Source organism: Agelaius tricolor, unplaced genomic scaffold (genome assembly GCF_023055355.1).
Source record: "Agelaius tricolor isolate 1412-34295 unplaced genomic scaffold, bAgeTri1.0.p SCAF_24, whole genome shotgun sequence".
NCBI lineage: Eukaryota > Metazoa > Chordata > Aves > Passeriformes > Icteridae > Agelaius > Agelaius tricolor.
The window spans coordinates 10,178,747-10,199,914 of NW_027269284.1; the positions used below are offsets into that span (position 1 = coordinate 10,178,747).

The following is a 21,168-nucleotide window of genomic DNA, read 5'->3' on the forward strand; positions in this document are numbered from 1 at the left end:
TCTTAATGTAATTATTATATTTTTAGCTGAAATACCATGTTTATTTATATTTCCTATTCATTTTAGAAGGCTGAGTTTCTTGCTCTCATTGGTTCTGGTCCCTCATTTGGACTTGGCCAGGATTTGGGTTGTGCTGTGTTGCTGAGTCAGCCAGTTTGTGTAAACCATTTTCCTGCCTCTCTGAGCTGTGTAAGGCTTGCTTTGATTGCATTCAAGATCCACACAGTCTTAACCTAGCACACTTCACCATGCCCTTGAAATTCAGCAGCTTTATCCTTTTCTGAGGTACAGAGAGATTAAGTCCAAAGTCATGCACAGTGTGTAGCAAAACAGGATATCAAAATCTGGTCTAAATCCAAGGGAAGTGTACTAAGCAATGGATCCTTTTACATCAAGAAGGAAGAGTTTACACATTTTTACCCAATACAAATAAATGTATGAAAAGCTGAGATGTAATTTTAATGGGAGATTGATTTATGTATTAACTAAATACTTAAGAACTTATGTCTGGAGAAAGGTGACTTGAGGGGACCTTGTCACTCTCTACACCTGCCTGAAAGAAGGTTGTAGACAGGTGAGGGATGGCCTCTTCTCCTGGGTAACAAGTGACAAGAGGAGGGGAATGGCCTCAAAGTTGCACCAGAGGAGGTTTAGATTGGATATAAGGAAAAATTTCTGCACAGAAAGGGTTGTCAAGGACATGCTGCTCTGGGAAGTGGTAGAGTCTGAAGGTATTTTAGAGATATGTGGATGTGACACTTAGCAGCATGGTTTGTTTGCTGGTGGACTTGGCAGTGCTGGGTTAAGAGTTGAACTTCATGGTCTTGAAGTTCTTTTCCAAGCTAAAAGATTCTGTGATTCTGAATAGATGTAGTGCTTGTGAAAGGTCCCATCCTGATTCCCTGGGACATGCAGGAGTCCTATATTCATTAACAGACACAATAATTTGCACTGATCTAGCTACTGAAAGCTTGTGTGGACTTGAAAGAGATTGCTTTCTACAAAAATGAGAGTTCACAAGCTGTATTCTGATCCTTTGCTTGCCTGAATGCTTAGATCACTGTTCATGGAGCTAACATGTTACTGGATTCCTCATGAGATTCCAGGCACTTACCTGCTGCTCCATCTTCCCCTTTCACAAATCAGAGTTTTCTCTCTTCCAGTGTTTCCTCTGTCTGCCCCATATGCCCCTTCCACATTTCACTCCCTCTGGAGACCTGCAATGCTGTTAACCATTTCTCACAGCTCCTGGCAACTGGCTGGACAGGAGACAGTGGTTGCTGCAGCTCACTTGGGTCTCAGTATGTGCTCATTTTAACCAACACATCTGTGCTGACTTAGTCAGGATCGCTTGACTCTCTTTCTGTTATGAAAATTCAAATAACTTCCTGATTAATCATTGAAAATGCATTCTAATATCAATATAGAAATTTAATACATTCTCCTCTTTATTCTGTTTTGGTATAGATGCAGTATTAAGGGTATACAGAGTTATCTACTGTTATCTGTAGTTTAAAATTATGTACTCTTTGCAATTCTTCAACATCTTCCTCTGCACATTAATTTTAAATATGTGTCTTTGCTGCCTCTGCCATTACTCTAAACACAGTCCCCATGAGTGTAACACCACTGCTCCTAGTCATCCTGTCATTTGGATTTATGCCAGTGTTATCTGAAAGGACTTAGGAACTTTCAAAGGGATGTTGTCTCCATCTTCTTATCAAGGCCTTGGTCCTGTGTCATTAATTATAATAGTAGTCCCATTTTCTTTATTGTTATGCAATGGTATGTGGCATTCATACAATGATTTGTGGGTTAAGATGTCAGTATAGACACATGCATTTAGGAACAGATCTTTAGGCTGTTTAAATTGTTTTTGTTCCAACAGACTAAGATAGTAGTTGAAGCATTTTTTTGCTCACAGTTGCTATATATTTGTATCCAGGTTTTTTTGTCAATGTTTATACTGTGGCACTCAGGAGAATTTTTTGCAAACAGAAATTTCAGTTTCATGGCTGAAGCCCTTGCTCAGCACCAACTAAGAGCTGATTCTTTGAGTAGTCCTTTTGAAATCCACTGCTTCCTGATGATTAAGTTGCACTTTGCCATACAAAGCTGAAATTAAATCCAAATGATCCAAATTAGCTGTATGGACTGAAGATGTACACACCAACTTGAAAGAGAATTGGATATATCTGCACAGCCCCAAGTAGGGGGGAGCTGGCATGAATGTGTGTCACTTCATTTATGCAGTGAACACTGGGTCAAGTTGGAGAGATTCCTTTGGCTTTCTGTAGCACAGGTACAGGCAGACCAATCTAGTAGCTTCCTGTGAAAGCCTGGAAATGTATCTTTTGTTTGAATTAGCCTGAGTTACCTGAATGCTAAAGATGTTTAATTATTTAAAGATGCTTAAGCAAGTCAGTTACCTAAATATGTATGTGGGGAGGAGGGGAAGAAGAGTAATGACTATAGGATTTGGTCTAATATACCTAGCTTGGCTTTTTCAATTTTTACATATATATTACTGCCTTTGTTTACATATATATTACTTACTTTATAGCCTTCCTGCAGTAATTGGTGGATGTAAATCAGAGGATAAGCTTGAAACCAGATATTAGAAATCTTTAATAGGACCATTTCCAGTCAGCCATGTGAGTACCACAGCTATGCTAGGGTCAGAGAGACTGTTATGTTTGTCTCCAAGTCTGACAGAAGATCTACTTGCCCTTGAGCCCATCTAATCAAATCATAACAAAGTAAGTGCTATGAAACATAGATCACCCTTTAATAACCAGCTACAGCTTCATGACTACCAAAGGTAGCAATCTATCCTATATTAAATCATACAAACATGTGCTTTTCACATCCCCTTTTTAACTGTCTTTGTTTTCTGCTATGGTTCTACCCAAATGAGGAACTGGGGAAGTCTGCCATGAGTTCAGCAAGTACTAAGGTAACCCAAGTCTTTGCTGAAAGATTATTTATTCTATTAATGTTTAATCTGGAGCAACCACTGACCTGCATAATTTGCTAGAGATGGGTAAGCTGCTCCCTGAACACCTCTAATGCTCTCATGTTTTTCCACTTTTTAGAAGGAATGTAAACAAATAAACACCAAATACTGACCTGTGGAAAAAAGGTGTGAAACAAGCCAAGAGTACTTGGTATTGCACATAAATAAATAAATAAATTTTCCTGTCTGTTTTTCTGAAGTTCCTCTGGGGGCTCATCAGTGCCTCTGAGCTGGTTGGCTGCTCAGGGGCTCTCCTGGCACACTGAGGTGGTTCCCAGCACACAGAATGTGATGTGCCTTCTCAGGCACACATTATCTTCTGTTGGGATTTGTGGTTGTCCCCCCAGTGAGCCCCTGCAGACACCAAGTTACTCACCCTGAGCAGTGGGATGAGGCTCAGTGGGGTTGTCCTTGGTGGTATTGCTCCTGCTCAGCCTTATCCATCTTTTATGGATATGGGCTCTGAATGCTGAGGCAGCTTCTGAGTCTGTTACAGCAGCTCTTTAAGAGCACATTTGCAGTTATTACTCTAAGTTCACCAAGATTTCTCTGAGCTAGAGTTAACTCTGAATATTATTTGAAACAAATTCTTTGAAACAAAATATCTGTGCTGCTTTGCGTGTGTGTCCTTTATCCTGGAATTATTTGATTCAGTCTGTGATCTAAAAATGCTCATTTGACCCTTTGTTTCTCATGTCAACACCCTGCATCTGTCCTTGGAAATTCAGTACCTTCTTCCACTGCAGATACTGGTTCCTTTCTCTGTCAGCTGTATGTGGGGATGATACAAGTATGAGAAAAAATAGGAAAAACTGTGTAGCTGTGTGGAAAATGGGTTTATCTTGTCCTTTTGCCCCCAGTCCATCTGATCTCTGCTGCAGGGGTCTCTTCCAGCACCCCACACCAGTGACCTAGGAGCTGCCAATAAAAATTACAACAGGCAAGATCGTTTCTTTCTGTGCCATGTGAAAGTCTCACAGATAGTAATTGCTCCCCTGCAGATGCTGTGAGGGGAGTAGGATTGTCTCAGGGGCTGTTAAATACATGCATTTTTATGTCAAGGATATTATAGTATTCTCTCCCACAGGAAAGAGAGAACTTTTTTCAATGCCATTAACACCTAGTTCCCTAAAAGATTGAAATCGTAGACTTGAAACCATGATAATGTTTAGCATGAGATAACTAATTAAATTACAAACAATTTATTGACTTTCAGTGAGGTCTTTATCAGTGGCCCTGATGTCAAAGCATAGTGCAGTGAAGTATTTGCCAAAAATATATTTCAAAAATTTCTAAAGAAGAAAATAAAATCTTTAAATGGTAAAATCTTAAGAGAACCTGCATTACTCACAAGTGTTCTGACACTCTTGTGTTACAGATTAAAAGAAAACTCAGTGCAATTCCTTTCTCATTTCATATACCACATATTACATATATATATATATGTACTATGTAGCACACAAACTACTGCAATCTCTGCTGCTACAATCAAGTAAAACTTTCTGGGTAAAGGATTAGTGCACATTTACTAGCTTGGTCTAGCATTGTATCAGAAAAATTTGTACAGTGAGTACTATTGCTAAAAAGGCTGTACAAAACTCATTTATTTTGCCATTAACATTTCTTCTCTTTCCAGGCTGCCTTAGAAGGCTCAGTCTCTCTGTGTCCATTTCAAATTGGTGTTCAGATCACTGGTGTTTCTGGCTTGCTGCATGAGGAGACAAATGTGCAGTGCAGTTGTAGGAGAGCAGCCCCATGATTTGAAGTTGTTTTGCTCTGAAAAGCACTAGCCTGTCACCGGCTCTTGTAAGGCAGGAGTTTTGCTCTTCATGGGAAAGTTAATGTCAATGTTTATCCCCACAACATCTCTGTGCTGAGCCCATGCTATTGTCTTTGTGGCAAAAGCTTCTTTAATTTAAATATGGGCATATCCTAATACAGAGACACTTTTATGCCAGAGAACCTGTAAAGGGTCAGTATTACATCAATTTATTGGTTATTCAGCAGAAATGGACAAAGTATTTTAGTGCTTTTTTTTTTAACTGAAGCATCTGTTTGTGATTGCTGAGTAGATATCATGTATCAGAGAAGAACAGAGTTTCAGTTCCTCATTAAAACCAAATTGCAAGTGACAGCAGATGGAGTAGGAGCTGGGATTAATTGTTAAGGAAAGTGAGAGCTGAGGGTGTTTTGTTTCAGTTTTAAGAATCAAACTTCCTGCCCTAGTTAACTCTGAGATATTTGGATTTGATACAGATTGATAAGGAAATTACTGTAGCTGGGAGACAAAGAGCAACCTCAGATCACCTGTTCAGGACCTGATTTTATTCACTCTAACATGAAAAAAATGTTATTAAGGACACAGTGAAAGAGTACTCAGCTATGGCAAAGTTTGCTTTGAGGATTTAATAAAACTAGTATACAAGGACTTATGGGCTAGAAGTACAGGGAATTCAAAGTTTGGAGGGTCTTCTGAAGCTTGATTAAGAAAGTTAAAATTTCTCTTACTGAAGAAAGTAAGAGGCAGATGTTATGTCTTGGTGAAGAGTGAAGAAAAATGCTGGCCTGGTAGAGAGGGTCTCTGATAAAAATATTTAAATTAGATTTTCTATGGTAACCTACATACCTTTGAAGGCAGGTTCCTGCACTGCATGAAGGAAAAGTGTTTCTCACCAAGGATGTGTGTTCTGCAAGGTGTGACAGCTGAGTTTGGGGTTGGCTGGTGAGGCATTATACAGTGCTGGCTGCCCCAAGGTTTCCCTGACATGAGCAGTTCTGTGCTGTACACATGCTAGAATGCAAGTGGAAATGATAAATTCCTGCTGTTTTGGGCCCCTGCATGCCCAGGCTGACCTCAGAAAGAAATTATAGTTGTTTAAATGCTGTTACTGGTTCAGTTTTGGAAATGCTTTGTAGTGGTTTTGACAAACAACCAAGGCAGCTCTTCAGCACAGGAGCTGTGGCAGATCCCTCATCTTAAAATAATAAATATGATATTGTGACACAAGTACTTAGGTCTAAAGGTGGCTTTTTAACCCAGATCAGAGTGACAAATGCTCATGTGTGAACTTGCTTGGTGATGTTCCCTTTTTGCTGGAGATCTGTCAGTTCATTTTCCCAGGATATCCCTCCCACATCAGGTGTCCCTGCACATGTGCAAGGGAGGGCAGAGGCTGTGCTGTCCACTGCCACAAAAATGCAGTCACTCAGCCTCTTGCTGACAAAGGCAACACAAATTTACTCATTTCAGATAGAACTTTGTTTGATTTGGGATTTTTTATTTTTTTTAGCTTTGAAATAAAAATTGGAAAATCGTGATTTCACACAATTTCTGGAAGGATTAGTCTTGATGACAGATATGAAAAAGTAAAAGGAAATAATCTTGATCTAGACAAATGAGAGTGTCTTCCTTGCTTGTGCTGTATGTTAGTCAAGGCAAAATAATTTTACTCATCTAAATGCCAAAGAAGTGATTCTTATGTGTTTATTGCCATACAGTAGATTCTGAATGTTTGCTGGTTTATTTTTAATTAATGCATATAAAACTTAAATTGAAATTTTTCACACAAAATCTTTAGTCTCTGATTATATTCCATAAATTGTTCAACAGATGGATATTTAATATTTTTAGAACACCTTTAATTTAACAACCACCTTTAGTTTAACAACCTACCTTTTCTAACAGAGGTGTCTTTCAATCTACCTCAGGTAAAATGGAAAACTGCCTTGGCAGATACCATATTGTAGCCAATAGAAGAGAAAGCTAATGATGAAGAAAACTAATTGTCTTGGGTAAAATCAAAAATTCTGTAACTGCTGATGGACACAACTTTCTTTTTTTTTTAATAAGAAGTATTTGACTCACATTCTAATCCTTAAATTGCACTCAGATTTCATGTGTTGGCCTGAGTGTTTAGTTTACACTTTTGAAATTAATCCCCTGCTCATTCCCTCTGCTGCAGTATAGATAAAATAGTGCAGCAGGCAAAACTAATTTCTTCTAAGTGACTCTGTACTGAAAAATGCTTTCCAGATGCTGATGGTTTTCAGTTCATCAGACCAGACTAAAGCGATTCCAAAGTCAAGGCCCAAAAGTTGTCCAGTGTGTCCACTGAGTCCTTAATCCCAGTTTTCTGTTCTCTGTGCTCCTACTGCATTTCATTAACTGCTGAGTTAGACAAAGCACAACATATTAATGGTAATTTTACATTTTTACTTTGCTAAAGGTAATTTTATGGTAAATTTTACATTTTATGGTAATTTTACATTTTTGCTTTAGCTGTTTTTGTAGTCACTAAAGGTAACTTCAAACACCTCAGTAGGTCAGGCTATATGATGGCAATCTTGTTTTTAATGCTCTCTACCAAAATATTTTAAAATTGCCAAAGGAGAAAATTTCCTTTCTCCCAAATGTTTTTCACAAAATAGAAAATGCCTTTAAAAGCAATCATTTGCTAGGAAAAAAAAAAACAAAACAGAATTTCATAATCAGATACTTTTTATACAGTTGCAAACATATGGTCCTTGATTATCTTTGTGATAATAACACAATCTTGAAAAAGCTGGTGTAACTTAAATAAGTTTACATAAAACTTATTTATAAGACAAGTTTTTGATGCTAACACTATATTAAATACTTACTTGTGTGCTTTTAGTAGCACAGAATAGCTCCTGTTAAAGTCAATAGTGAAATGCATTTCAGTTAGGCAGGATCAAAGCCTGAAGGAATACACAATTTCCTTCTTACTTGTGATGCTCTTCATAAAACATTCAATTTTCACCCTTTGTGCATAAGTAGAGGCTCCTGAGAGAGATCTTTGTTCCAGCATCAGGAGCACGCTACACTGTCTCTGGTTGCAAAACTCCTTTAATCTGGAGGTGACAAACAGAAGAGATTAATGGCTTCAATTTGGGCACACAGAGCCACATGGATTCTTTAACAAAGGCAGAACATGGTTGCCTGGGTTTTAAGAAAGAAAATATTGTCTTGGTTCATGAGTATAAAATACACATTATTATATAGCTTCAGATATTTTTAACATCTCCATAGAGATGAGGGTGCTCTGTACACTACAGTGCCATATCAGCAAAACTGCTTAAGTGTATGTTTAGGGAAATTTCATGAACTGCAGTAGCAGAAGACAGTTCACTGAAGGTATAGATAAACTGAGGGGTTGAGCAGGTGTTTAAACATTGGAGTAGTTGTTATATCATTGTTTTTACAAGAAGACAGTCAAGACACAGCCTGAGTGATTTCTCCAACAGTTTCCAAGAAGTCTGGGGGTAAGAAAGAAGCTGAACCAAATTTTCTTGCTCTTTATACCCCAGATTAGACTCAAGAGTGACCTACAAAATCACCCTAAAATGCAGATGATGTCAACTTTGCTATTTGTTGGTGCAAATCCTGGTAGAATAGGAAAAAAAATCTTGTCTTTGTACCACGAGGGGCTTTTACTAAGCATCCATCTTTTTAGATGGTTGTTTTGGATAAGATATTTTAGCTCAGTTTTATCAGTGAAAGTGGGGGAAACTTTTAATATAAAAATATATTTTAAAAGTTTCATTTAAATACATGTAAAAGTTTCATCCCTTTGATATATCTATGTATATTTTTCCTTGTCTTTGTGTTGTTTTTAGAGACTATTTGACCCTTTTCTGAAAAGGATTAGAAATACAGGCTAGGATTTTAAGGGAGGTTGCAGAAATGATGTTGATAGATTTTAATTGCTAGCCAGTGTGCTGTCCTCTTTGATAAAACCTTTTCTTAAGTCAATTAAAATAAAAGGCTTAGAACACAGGAGGGTGCAAAGAGGTGAGAAGCAATGATGTATGGTCATATTAGCTGGAGAGGTGTAATATTCATTTGCAAAGACACAAGGGAATGCAATGATGATGGGACAAAAAAACCTCCTCTCCTCTGTTATGCTGGGAGCATAGGAAGATTTTTTCCATGGAGTTTGATGTGAATGTTGCAAGAAAATGCAGTTAAGACTTTCTTAAGATTAACTTGTGATGTGTGAGACTGAAACCAAGAAACATTAAGTACCATTCAGGCCTCTGGGAAGGTGTGACACACTCAGCACTTTTATAAAACCAGGCCATTTAATTATAGCTAGGAGGTTAGGGAAGGTGAGTTTTAAAAATCTTAGCCAAAAGCCTTAAAATATCAAAGGGAAGTAAATGTAAAAGTTTAGAAGTGTGAAGCTGACATATGGTGCAATGATTCTTGGGTTGGTGTCAATTATGCAGGTTGATTGGAATTAAATAGAACTCTAACAACACTGGAAAAGCAGGTGGATGGACACAATGTAATCAGCTTCTTCCCTCTGCAGCCTCAGCTGTCTTTGAAATAAGTATTTTTGTCGGAAAATGACTGTGGACTGACAAAATGTTTTACTGGATTTGTGAGGGCCTATCTTTCCTATTCTGTCTACAGACTGCAATTGAAACAATGAGAAAGAAAAGGCCAAATGCAGGAGATTCAAAACTCTTTGTTAGCTAAATAACCAACAGTAAGAAATCAAAGCTAAATAACCAACAAAGCAACAAAAAAACCCCAAATGCAACTGACCATATGATGATAGAGCTTTCCAGTCCAAGAATCCCTTTAGCTTTATGCTCTGTGAGACTCCAAGGCCAAAACAGGTTCTTCATTTTGTGTCAAGGCTGCAGTGATGGAATATTGTTACAGTGGATTTAGTTCATCCCCATCAGTTCTTCCACTGATACTGGTGGAGGTTTTTTATAGTGCTTGGCTTTGGGGCACTATACTTTGAAGCTCAGTTCCCCTCCTTCCTGAAAATAGAATAGTAATCCTGTTGCCTTTGGGAGAAGAAGTTGGCTCAGAGAAGAATTATATTAGCATGAAATATTAAAAAAATATAAAAATAAAGAAGAAACTTGCTTGAGAGAGAACAATGAAGACTCATTTGCTGTCTCATGGAGACATTTTGTGACTCTGTGGAAGATCACCATATGACTTATATGCTGCTGAAGGCTCCCTTGAGGGCCCACTGTTTTGTCTCTTTTGCTTGAATGACTGCTTAGAATGAGAATTCTTTGCCTGTCCTGCACCTGAAGCAATTAAAACTGAATGGAACACTCATGTTTTTCTGATCTGTGATCGTGTGTACCCTCTCAGGCAGTTTGTGCAGCATTAATGGAGGAAACATTAACATTAAGAGTAAAACTATATTTTCTGGTTGAAATTCTTACAGGAGCTAAGCTGTATTTTAATGAGAAACCAGAAAAAGAAAATAAAATTATTTCCTCAGTTGCCCAGTACCTCCCTCCATGCCTAACCTTCACATCACCATCCTGGTTGTGGGAGCAGCTTTCGTCCAGCCTTGGATTCAGGAGCAATGTCTTGTCTACAGAAGAGCTGTCAAGGAGGCGTCTAAGTGTGTGTTGATCTCTTATGAACTTGTGGCTGACTGCTGGCAAGCAAATTCCTAGTTGAATGAAAATTCCTGGCAAGCATGAATGAATGAAATTTGCTGGCAAGCAAATTCCTAGTTGACTCTTAAAAAGTACCTATTAAGTACAGGAAAAAAAAAAGCAAATTGAAGATGTCTCTCTGTTTAATGTTGCATTAGCTGGATAACTTGTTCTGAATGTTCTTCTTTTTGAAATATTGTGGAGATCTAAATAATCTGCAAATCTGGTCAAGAACTCTAGTTTCTCCAAGATGCTAATAGATTGGCCAACCATAGTATAAAATATACATTAGTCTTAGGATCTCATGCAGAAGATTGTGTGCTAAACTGAAAGCAGAAAATAAACAGCAAGTTTAAATAGTGTTGTCATAATATGTTGCGTGGCATACTCTACTATTTAGAGATAAGTGTTTTTGGAAAAGGAGAGGAAATGGGATAAATGCAACATCATGAATAGAGTGCATATGAATTTCATAGACTATTAATCTTTAATCTTTAGACTTCCTATTTAAGCCTACAAATACATTAATCCAGGCATCAGCTCTTCTCTGGTATCTTGATCATGCAGGTCACAGATGTTGCTATAGTAACCTTGCATTACCAATGCAAAGACAGTCAAGGATCTGGCTATCTAGATAAATAACATAATTGAAGGGTGCTGCAACAGCATTCTGCTTAATGTAATGCTAAGATCCATTGCATGAGCACTTGGTCCTGCATGGATTAGGGCCTTGCCTTGAGGAGTATGAGAAAAGCTGGCTCTTGAAGGCAATTCCTGTGAAACAGGTCAGTAATTAGAGAGATGCTCTTCCGTGGGAAGGCCCAGGATGTGTGTCACAGCTGATGTTCAGTTGTTCCAGTTGTCAGTCACATTGTCAGAAGTCAGACTGCCATGGATCCTGGGTGTGGAACCTGCTCTCTGGATGCAGATGTGGTTTAGATGTTTTGAAAACCAAGGAAAGGTGTTTTCTGTCAAGCTAAGGTAAGCCCATGTTGTTGAATGCAGTTGTTGAAGATACAGCCCAGTGCTAGTGGGGACCAGACACTTTGTTTTACAGGAGAAACAATCTGATTCTATTTAATTTAATGCTAGTTAAATGCTAGTGCATTTAATGCTAGTGCTGGTCTGTCATGGGGATCTGTCTTGATGACAAAGGCATGAGAATTTTCAAGTGAGACGCAACAAAATTCTGAATCAGATTTGCCTGTGAGTTGAATATTTCTCCTAGTTACTCTGTGCACTTGACCCCCAAAGAAGCTTTGCAGTATTTTGGTATGTAGAGGACCCATATGAACTCTCTAGGCAGGAAAATCCTAACTTGTATATTTTTCTTGTAGAGCGAGGAAGCTTCCTGTGAGAGTTGTTTGCTTTTACCTTGCCTCTGAGTTTTCAGAAAGCACTTCCTTCTTGTAGGAAATTCTTGTAGAAATTTTGAGATTTTTTTTTTGTTGTTTTAGTTAAGTATGGCCACTTGGTTCAAAAGTAATGCAGGAATGCAAGTAAATAGAGGCAATAGTGAGTGTAGACATCATGGAATAATGATGATTACTCCATTTTCATTGGAAACCAAGCCTAAAAATACTCCTGTAGCCACAGCTCATCTGTGCTACCAATGGAATTTGCTGGCTAAGCCTGTAAAATACTACTTGAGCCTAAACCAGTGAAATAAGGGAAGAGTTAAAATTCTAGTCTTCTGTGAGCCTTTGTTCAGCCTTCAGTCCTACAAAGGAAACCTCTCATTGCTTTAGAAGGGTCCCAACTCTTTTCCTTTTTGTATAGCCCTGAAAAGGCAGATCAGTTTTGCTGCTTGCTTTATTGAGACTGTCAGCCCGCTCCTGCCGAGAGGCTGCTGCTGGCCGGGCAGCTTTCTGCAGGGGAACAAGGGAAAGAAAGATTCTGCATCAGAAATTCCACTTGTGTTGCTCTCCTTGCCTCCTTCCCAGCACAAAGGTGCTTTTGTTTGTGCTCAAGAACCAACTACAGAAGTTTGGCCGTGAAATGAGCTCTCCTCTGGAGAAAGGGGAAGGGGTGGAACATGTGCCATGCAGCCTGAGACACAAACTTGTGCCCACTCCCTCCTCCAGTCATGGGCTAGAGATGGCTGTTGTATTAGCTGGTTGTTGTGTTACTTCACACAGCTGCAGGACAGCTCATGAGACAGCAGTTGCTGGTTTGAATCCTTGAAGAAGTAATTTAATAACTTGGAATATTTTATTCTTATTCTGCAATATAATTAGATAGGAGAAAACTTGACCAAAAAAAAGTGCTTCCTCCTTGTTGGTGGGACACAGGAAATATTTGAGTATTTTTAAATTGCTCACATTGGTATTTTTTTCAGTTCAGAGTATTTGGTGCTGTCAAAAGTGTGAGAGAAGAAAAGCACTTCCCTTGCAGCTGACACTCACTTAGACTTCTCAAGGTGGGCATTACTTTAGTAGACTGAATAATGTTAGACTCCTGGAAATAAAAATTCTCCCAATACACTGGGAGTGTTCCCACTAGTGTACACCCCAGTGTACACTCTTACAGTGTATAGTGTATCAATCTCTGCTGATAAAATAAGTTCTGCCCCTGAAAAGATCTTATCCATGTTGCTTGTTTCTTGTGTAACCAAGGATTTGCAGGATTAGGGAAGTATCCACATTGTTTTTCTTCCTGTCAGAGACTAGGGAGTTTTTTGTGTATTAGTCTTACATAAATGTAGCCTTGCACCCAGCACTGCTGGGCACATTTCAGGATTTAGGCTCCAGCAATAAGAGGCTAGATATGGCCCTGACATCCAAGGCAGTTGGGCCCTAAATCAGATGAGTAACTGAATGTCTGACTCTGTGCTTAAATCCCTTGGGCAATGATAGAGAAAGCTTGAAGGAATTTGTTTATTTCCTCTTACTTTTGCAAAAGTGGGGGTGGTTTTACATATTTTGAAGTGAAGACAGAATGTGTAATCCTCCATAAGAAATGTTGGTGAAGTGAGGGTTCCTAAAAGTTGCCCAGTGTCATTCTTTATGTGCTTGGTGCCCTTTCTCAGTCTCAGGTCTATGGAATTTGCAGGATAATCAGCCACATAATCCCAATGACTTGGTATGTTCAAGCAAAGGTGTGGGATACAGAATGGCTGCATAATTAGCTGGGACAATTTACTTCTGGATTTTTGGCTAAAAAGGCTCAGAGAGCTGACCTTTGAGCCTGGTGTCCAATACTGCAAGTTAAATACAGGCTTAGGGATGACTGGAGAGAAAGCACAGTCATTCTGTTCCTCACTGCAGCCTGTGCACAGATGTGAGAAACAGAAGGAGCTGTGGTCTGGGGAGCTGCTTTCCCTCAGAGGAACATACCAGTTGGACTAGTTCATCCCAGGGCTGCTGCTGAATCTTCAAAAGACATCACATAAAAATCTATTTATAATGGCGTGAGGAAGGGTGGGAAGAAATAAAGTGTGAACAAACCATTTATTTAAAAATTAGTTCATGCTTTCAACGAAGTTCTGGTTTTTCCTGTGAGCTTGCCAGCATCCCTTAATTCATATCACTTAGAATAAAATGACTTCTGGGTGTAAGGAAGGTTTGAATTGTCTTTTCTGTATCACTAAATAATGATTGCCTGGGGAGATAGGAAATTTAAATTGAAAATGAATGAGGTATAGCTGGTAATATGTTAGATGCATTATCTCCAACATGAGACCTTCAGTCAAAAGAGAAGTTCATCTGTAATGGTTAAAGAGCACTGCAGCAGGTACTTGTATTTTAACTTTTCCTCTTTTTTGAGTTGAATTTTCTCCTCATAACTACTGCAACACTCTTCTGAGGAAGCATGTGCCATGACTTCTTAGATTGCCTAAATTACATTCTTTTGTTGTAGTTTATGAGACAGAGGATGCAGGGGATCTGTACTTTGCTGAATGACTGATCTTCACTTGTTTTCTGGAAATGTGAAATTTTTCCTTTTGCTTTCTTTTTCTGAAAAATCTCACTTTCTACAATTTGTATCTGAACAATACAAACCATGAGAATATTAAGCCTCATATTTATGTTCCTGGATTGGAATTGATTTTTTCTTTTCTTCTAGATACGTCATTACAACTCCCCTTAAATTACACTGAGTCAGGCAGCAGTGTAGAAGGGGTACTAACTGGTCCCATGAAGTATCCCTTGTGCTTTGCTGAATGGCAGAGGATGTGTTTCTTAAACCTGAGCCTCATTTTTAACATTTAGAAAACAGGGCTGGTATTACTGGTCGTAACAGTGAATAACGTAGTGAATTCTGGGGCAAGATTTACTGGACAAATCTGCTAGATGGAGAGGAGTATGGTCTGCCTCAAATTCCCCTCCAAATACTCCCAATGAGAGCAGCAAACTGAAAGCAGATGGAGACTTCTCTGTCTTGATGAGGAAAAGTGGGACTGGTTGTGGTGGGTGTCCTTGCAAATCTCCTGGTTTGTCTTCCCACGGAGCAAGAGGGAATCTTTGAAGCCTTGTGTCTCCTGGGGCTGCAGCAGCTTGGCACCTCTGAATTGAGTGGCATTAACCATCCACCAATGAACTGCATAAGCAACAGTGGGATTTGCTATTTAATTGAACTCTGCTTTTCTAGCTGTTAATTATACTCCTCGTATGGTTTTTCATGTTTAGCTGTATCATTACGCTTAACAGAATGTTTGTTGTTACCTGCTGTGATCTTGAATAATTCACAGTATTAACATGCAATTAGGGACCATCATAAGTTCTCCCTGGAGAAAACCAAAAGTTGCTTTCCTAGTTTTGTGTGTTTGAAGATGAGTGGAAGCCAGGTTCTGGTTTCTGTGGTCCTTTATCAGAAAGAAAATTTTGAATCAGCCAATAAAATTAAAGTATGCATCTCAAGAGTATGGTATACACAGTATATTTGAAATATTTTTATGAAATTACTTGCCAAGCTGGAAATAACCCAGGTAAATCAGCCCTGGACCTCTGTAAACAGCAGTGGGTTGTACTTACAGTTAATTGTTTCCACAGATGTAGTCAATGACAACATTGTGTTTATCCTATGGCGGTGTTACTGCAGCTCTCAATTTCATCTCATTTCCTTTCCTTAATGGATGGGTTTACAGAATCTAAAAATAAAATCTTATTTTCCCATCATGACAGGGATTTTCTTACATGGGTTTTGTGAGTTGCCCTAGAAACAAGAAAACACTGAAGTTAGGTCAGAAAAATAAGTGTCATGCCAGCCATTGTTGTTTTGGTTTCTTTGGTTCCATCATAATATTGGATAAATTATGTGGCTGAGGAGTCCAGCTGACAGTTGATGCTGGCAGGGGGCTTCTGAACAAAGATAGGTGTGGCATATTTCTTTTGATGAGAAGAAGGTCAGTGGGAATATTAGATGCTGAAAAGTGTCCCTGAGGCTGGCACGTATTCTGGAGTCGCTGCTCTCTGCCAATGTCTGTGCTTCACTGCTGTCCCAGGTTTGCATTGACTTCACACAGTCTGTATCAGCCAAGACCTTTCACAGTGCAAGGATAAAATCTTTCTGGCTATCTCCACAGGTAGCTATGAGATATTTTCTCATTTTTCCAAATGATGAAAACCCTGGTCCTCTGAAAGCGAAGCAGACCTGTTTAATGTATATTCAAAGGCCATTGCCAAAGGTTAACTGTCTTCTAAGTACCCAGATTGTTCCCTCCACTCTCTACAAGTTCACAATCTGCTTAATATATGCACAGTCAGGGAGAAGCTGTAAATATAATGCTAAAAGCAGACGCTTGGAACTATTGCTCTTGCTTCTCTGCAGCTTATGCAACTGTTTGCAGTAGCTTGTTGCCAACACAACTGTTGTGTTCTAGTACTTTGGGCTTCATCTTGTAAGTCTCCTGAATATGCTGTTCCCATTACAACACTTTGCACAGATCCATGTGAGGAGGTTTTGCAAGACCAAGTCATTAACTGAAAGCCACAAATACATCACCACCTGCTTAATTCATCAGTCAAGAACTGAGCTAGCTCATGAAGTTGTGCCAGCTGGAGTCCTGGCTAAAAAAACCCAAAACCCTGGTAACCAAACATTTTGACCATCAGAAGCCTAGACCTCAAACCTAGATAGGTCATTACACCTTCTTCCCTTGTAAATGACTGACGATCATTCTTTCAGAGGTTTTCCAATGAGTCTTCTTGACCTTTCAACTGTACCTCTATGTCCACTGATAGCTGTTCTCATCTGTCTCTTCCATCTGCAACCACAGCCATCTCCTTGCAGACAGACTCAGAAAATCTCTGACAATAAATAACATTCTTGCTCCACAAGCATTTAAGTCGATGAGGTGATCCAGGAAATTGCTGCTCTCATAAATTCCAGTGTCTGTGCTCAAGGCATAGTGTAATCTCTGACACTTGTCTGCCACTGTGGATCTCCAAGAACCCCTTATAAAATTATAGCCTAATGCTTTAACAAAGTGTAGGTGGGAAGGATGCATTTTATGTAAATTTAGCCAGGAAGTCTTTGAAACTAATTACTTAAAGTGAGTGGGGAAAGCTGATGGAGTGTGATAGACACACAGAAATTTTTTTCTGCTTTTAGAATAGACAGTGTTGATTAAATGGGCTTAGTATAGCACTGCATACATTAACTAAGCATCCAATTGCTCATGCATGAGCTTGCTCTGTGCATGAACTAAACAGGCCATGCTCTGGATGTTAATACAGATGTGGATTTAGGGAGTTTTGGGTTACACTTCTGCAGAGAAAACCATTGGTTTTGGTGAACTTGGTACTGAATTATTGTCCTGACCTAGTGCCAATATTTTATTTGTAAAAATGTAATTAAACAAAAAACAAACAAAAAATCCAAACAAACAAACAAAAAAACAAGTATGAAGTCATATCTGCAGAATAGACTATTTCTTCTGAATAGTTTCAGACTTTGGAGTAATGGGAGGGAAATCCTCCTTCACATATGCTCCTCAGCATCAGTACCCCTGAGAGGTGTCAAAGGCTTGTCTGTCAGTCAGCCTGCTGGTTTATGTGCCAAGTCCTGTTTGGTCTTTCTGGCTTGTGCTTGTTAGATGTGCTGACTTGTCTGTAAGAACAGCCCCTGATCTTTCTTTAGGGCCATTCTGGACACATCCACCGTTCTGCAGGCGTGGGCTGCGCTCCTTGTTCCTGGTAGGTCACCTTGCATTGTAGCCATATTTGCATCTTTATAGAAAGTCAGTGATTCATTTTCACACTAGCTGGAAGCTACAGTTAAAAGTTAGAGTTATGTGCTTGATCTAGACCTGGGATATGCATAGATGTCTATGTGTATTTGATAGCTGAATAAAGCACATCACTGTGCCTGCTGCAGCAGGCCAAAATTGCTGTTCTCAGGTATGTATGAGTGTGTCATGGATCTGTGCATGCTTCCTCTCAGCATGAGAGCTGGACACTTGCTGTTGACTTGTGTTCTGTTCCCTGCAACATACCTTGACCTGGTTTTAGTGGAGAGAAGATCTGAGAGTGGATAGACTATTCCATCCTGTGCCCTGTGGATATACATGTATGAATCCCTGACCACTTCCATGAGCATTTCACTGGGGTGACTGGTGGATGTGTGACAAAATGGAAAAGGTCAAAGGAAAATGCAGAACAAGAAGCAGCTGAAAGAATATGTGCTGGAGTGAGCTCACAAGATAACAACTAAGTTTAAAAGATTATACTAAAATACAATTAATATAAATTAAATCAAAATACCTTATTTCCAGAAACAAAACTAACTTGAATGGACGAGCACTAGTGAATTAAAAAAAATTTTTAAAAGCCTCATGAAAATGATCCAGTGTGTCTGTTTGGAAGCACCCTGTGGAGAACATGTAATGATTAGAGGTCTTTGGAAAAGTTGATCTTTGGAAGACTGTGGTTTCTGTGGGTCTCCCTTAACAGAAAAAAAAAAAAAAAGATGGATCTGAGCCTTTGATGAGCAGTGCACAAGGTTAGGTAGCAGTCACAGCATATTCTGCCTTGCTTATGTGGGACAGAGAGCCAGATGCATCATTGTTACATAAGCCTGCTGACCTGCATAGAGAGCTTTGTGGTAATAGGAGTTTCAGAAAAATAAATCCTATTCAATTTAGCTTACACAAAGATAGAAAATCCAGGTATGTTTACAATGGGAAATTCCACAAAACATGTTATTTCCTAAGGGGCTTAGTTTTTAAATTTAAACTGGGAGGGCTCACATACTTGGGACAAAGAGGATAGGAGAGGAGGCATTTGATATGATGCAAGATCAGTCTGCTGAGTAATGCTACAGTCTGGATATGTGGGGAATGGGACCACAAGTTGTGTTGTACACCAGCCATAACAGCCTATTATTCAAGTGGTGCAGCATGAAAAAAGTTCATGCCAATTTGCAGAGAATTTGGATGGATTTGTTTAATTTGACTGTATTCTGATTTGAAATGAAAATTAGTATTTTTTCCATTCTTAGTGAATAAAATAGAATATTTTCTGTTGGAAGGAACCTACGACAATCACCTAGTCTGAAGGTAATGATATCTAGAACTAAGAGACATCAGGCTCTGGGGTCCCCAGCTTGAAAAATCTGTCTGGATCCTCTGGCTGCCTAGGGTGCCAAGGATTTACACATTTCCAGGGCTTCCAGGCTCTTTCTTCTTTTCTCTCTGCCTGGTGAGCTAACAGAGAGCTGGCAGCCTTGGAGTTGATGGGCAGAGATACTCTGCTCTGAGTTTCTTGGCATCCTGCCTAATGAGATCTGTAGAGGAGCCAGCAGCTTAGGAGCTCTGCAATCTCTGAGATAATCCTGGAGCAATAACTTCTTTCTAACTCCCACTCTCTGTCAACTTGTCAGGAATACACTTGAAGAGGACCTGGCAGGAAATTGAGTGTGATTTCTGCAGTGTCATCAAAGTCAAATGTGCCATTAAAAATGTTTCTGACCACTTTTAGTAACCCCACGCAGAAATCCTAACATGTCACCTGATCCTGGAGGTCCTGCACCCCTTTGTTGCTGATATTGTGGGTACAAAGCTCAGTGAGGCCGAATAGAGGACAAAGAAATATTTACACTATTCCAGTATCTTTGAAGTTGGGATGTGGGTCACCTGCAGCTCTTCACACAGCACCAGCTTGCCTGCAGTCAGATGGCCTACAAACCCCAGCTGTCCTGAAGGTATTGCAAGATGTGATTATTCCAGGAAGGCTCTTGACTGGCATAGTGGCTAGAATGATAGTGCTGGCAAAGTAGATTAAATACATGTTGGTATCCTGGTTTTTTTTCCTTCTTCCCATTATTGCTTTAGGATTGACCCTGAGCTGTGTGTCTGAGTAGAGATACTGGTCCAAACAGTGTGCACAGGAGAATTTTCTGGGCACACATGGGCCCCCAAGCATGTACTCAAAATTCAGTAGGTATTGCCAATGTGAGTTATAGCATCCTAAAGGTTGCTGTAATTTATATTTATAATCTACAGCTACAGAGTGATGTTTTAGCAGTTGGGGAGCCCTGGAAGGTGAGCATCCTCTTGCTTTTTCTAGACATAGAGCTGGAGGATGATGGGCCCTGTGGCTCATTGTCATGACTGTGGCCCCTGCAGGGTGAATTAGGACTAATGATGCAATGCAAAATTGCCCAAATGACAGAGAGAATCTGGGCCACTGTGTTCATCTTGTCTGATTTCCAAATTTTTCAGTGCTCAGGGGGACAGCATTATAACAAAGTTCGAATTCCTGCTATGTAGGTCATATGCTGCATGCTGAATCCTCTATCACAGGGATAAAGCTGGACCAGGGAAACCTGATTTGCATCTGTAAATATCAATTGGAGTAGCAGATGTTTGCAGATGTTTTTCTTTTACTGAATAATTTCCAAGGAGTTTAATTAGTGATAAAACCATCTAGGCTTTTACTGTTGGTGGTACATTAAAATACGTTGCAGTAACTGCAACTTAACTGCAATGTGTTGCAGTTATTAAACTCTGCAGTGTTTAGATTTCTGTGGCTGAGCAAGATTCACTGTTGGTCTGGAGGCTTTGGAAGTGGCAAGTGGTGTGTCTGGCTGTGCCATGGAGTGCTCAAAAGTACCATCATCCTCCTGATCCAGGAACCATGGCTGTGCATCCTCTGTGTCTGTCTGACACACAAATCTGCAGTGGGTTCATCTGGGAACAGAAAGCCTATGATTGCTCACAGACTTGTAATGATACTGTTTTGATTATTAGTTTTAAAAATTAAAATCTGACCTACTCTAGCAGTTATTCTGGCATTTGTTGGGACTTTATAAAGATCAGGCAAGGAAAACAAAGCAAAACAGTAATGTTCAAATATTTGAGTCTTTCTGTGGTTTTGCTATGGGGTGCAGAGCATCTATAAATCCTCTTCTTCAGATGCTGCTTAATCTGCTCTGGATGCATATGCATCATTATTCCCTGCATGGTTGGAGAGGCTGTGAGATGAAAAATGCCTTGTTGAAATGTGAATTCACTTGCCTGTTTTTCTTAGGCTGATAGCAGCAAGGCAGACCTGCTGATCAGTTACTCCTATGACTGTGCATTTTAGGGGAAGAAATTTCTTTGTTACTGCTGCAGCTCTGTTGTAGCAATTTAAAAAATGTGTCTAAGGAGGAGGCAATAACTCTGAAAGTGTCTTTGATGACTAAACACTATACTTTATATATGCAGTGTTGCTGCTGATTTTTCCAGTCTCCTGTGAGTCATAAAATCTTGTCTCATATTGAGTGAGCTATTC

General features: G+C 39.4%; 1 protein-coding gene across 12 annotated transcripts in view; it reads left to right on the top strand.

Annotated features, from left to right (window-relative positions):
• The window catches only part of CUNH4orf50 (chromosome unknown C4orf50 homolog), an 85,978-nt gene that overhangs the window by 53,110 nt on the left and 11,700 nt on the right, over positions 1-21,168 (top strand). The window lies entirely within an intron of this gene.